The 2,427-nt window shown below is 41.7% G+C and overlaps 1 pseudogene; it reads right to left on the bottom strand.

The window, feature by feature from the left end:
• Window positions 1–10: 10 nt before the first annotated feature.
• On the bottom strand, window positions 11–2,406 carry LOC119345584 (annotated as a pseudogene).
• Between the last annotated feature and the right edge of the window lie 21 nt (window positions 2,407–2,427).

Below are 2,427 nucleotides of genomic sequence, written 5' to 3'. Positions count from 1 at the left end.
AATGTAAAACACCATTAGTTTCTCTTATATCTAATGAATAGCTTTCCTTGTGGCTCTGGCAAGATCTTGCTCCAGTCTGTCTTGGGGAAAGGAGAGATCAATTCGAGCTCAAAGTTCCTCAACAAATGGCTCCATATCACTTTAAGTTGCATGTAAGCATAGGCCTCCCCAACGCAAATGTGCCTTCCGCCGCTAAATGAAGTGTACGAGAACTTGCCACCTACTTTGTCCTCTCTTCTTTCGAGACCAAAACGATGTGGATCATACACGTGAGGGTCCTTGTATATATAGGGGATGTTATTGTTGACTATTGTAGGAGTTGCCACGATGGTCTTGAGGGATCTCATATTGTTTGCCTTGCTTTGTCTGCACCTTGAAGGGCTTATGTGTCCTGCGAACCAACATTGCCGCTGGAGGGTGCATCCTTAAGGCTTCCTTGATGCAGCAATGCAGCGTATCCATCTCTAAGAAAGCATTGTAATCTAGCCCACCTTTGTACTTCTTGGTGACTCGTTGTTGCTCCTCAATGGCAGCTCTCAAGAAGACTGGATGGCTGAGTAGACAAGATGCGGTCCAAGTGCTAGCGAGAGAGCTTGTGCGTTTCCCAGCAAATATCAATGACATGATAAGCCCGACTACCTCTGCTACCGTTGTAGGGTTGCCATCTTCGTACTCGGAGTCGATTAGTTTTTGTAGTGTGTCTTCCTCAACTCTACCATAGCTCTTACGGGACTCGACCACGTCAGAGAGTATTTGTGTTAGCCTGATCCGCGCCCTATCGCGCTGCCGGTTTACTGGAGTAGGGAGATATGGGAACAAGAAGCTCATCAAGGTCATACTGCTTTCGATCTCGTGAAAAAGTGTATGGACCTCATCAAACATGTTCTCCCGAACCTCTTTTCCGAGTAGACACCGGCTCGAGATCAACATGAGTAACTGCTCGAACTCAAACTTTAAATCAAATATGCCCTCTTCTCCCCATTTCGCAAAATAACCCTGCATATACGATCAATCTCGCCGTAAGCTTTGTGCAATTATTTCGATAATAGTAATATATTAATATGAATATGGTACCAATTACACCTGACCTCTACGCCAACGTGATATTAAGAGTTAGTTAGAACTCGAGGATGCATAAAGCCAAACTATGATAATTGATTTAGTTTACAACAGACTGGTAAAAAACGCATATACCTCCACTTCTTGAAGCATGGGATGGACATGGCTCCTCAGCCCTGATGCCTTCAGTGCTTCAGTGTGGAAGCGCATCCGCTCAATTCGTGTGGCTTTATCTCTGCCATAACCAACCGCTTTGCCAAACATGGGCACTGTGAACTCGAGCAGATTGCCGTGGCTAATATCTGACTCCAAACCTTGGAAGAAATGCACCATCACCTCTGGCCCGATCAATAGTGTTACCTTGAGTCTAAATGAACTTACTGTGAAGACACTGCCATACTTGACATACAGATCATTAACCATAGAAGGTAGGCCCTCCTTCAGGAGGGTAGGTAATAGTCTCAGGAGAGCAACTCCATTCACCACTGGTGGAAGTTGTTGGCTTGTACACTGTGGATCAATGCAACTCATTCTTCTTGCTCTTGAGATCTTTTGGGTGGCTAATAACGTGAGGAAAAGGACCACAATGGCCCACCACACGGCGGTGCTACTTGTTAAGTCCATATGATGATATTTGGCCTGCGATTATATTAGTATGAGTTAGAGAAGACATCTATCAATATGGTGGATTGACTTCTCTTTTGATGTCTATTAATTCCTTGCAGCAAAGCCTGGTTCAATTTTTGGTTGTCTAGGATGTATTCCAGACAACATGGTAGATGTACTTACTTGAAATTTTCTATAATACCAAATATATATCATGTAAAAATATACTCAATATGAGTCATTGCTTTGGTATTGTAAATGTTGACAATTTTTTCTAGACTTGGTCAAAGTTTTCAAAGTTTGGTTTTGAAAAAACTCAAATGGATGTATGTACATATGTACCTACCGAAACAGCTAGCTTTTTTTTAGTAAAAGGAGAAGTCCATATTTTAACCTCGAATTGTCATGAATGTCTAAGAAACAACTCCGAACTTTAAAACCGTCTATATTATAACATTGTACTCTAGAAACCGGAAAAATTTCAACCCTGCCTCCCCTCAAACCGGTTTCTTGTCAGTACGAATCTTTTTGATTGAGTTGACCGCCTTGTCAACTGCCACGTCAGAAAAATGTGCTGAGAGGGTATTTCTACCATATTTTCAAATCTGTTTGCCACAAAGTGTGAAGCTTTCTTAGATTAGCCATCATGCTAGCGTTGATTTTACAGAATTGTTTCAATTTTTTGTGGACACTTTAATTTTTTGGTCAAAATTTGACAAACAAATGGGCTGAAAACGTATTCTACTGTATTTTCAAATATGG

The sequence above is a fragment of the Triticum dicoccoides genome, unplaced genomic scaffold, assembly GCF_002162155.2.
Source record: "Triticum dicoccoides isolate Atlit2015 ecotype Zavitan unplaced genomic scaffold, WEW_v2.0 scaffold253528, whole genome shotgun sequence".
Lineage (NCBI taxonomy): Eukaryota > Viridiplantae > Streptophyta > Magnoliopsida > Poales > Poaceae > Triticum > Triticum dicoccoides.
Note: the sequence above shows the minus strand (reverse complement) of the source record. Positions and strands in the feature narration are given on the sequence as shown.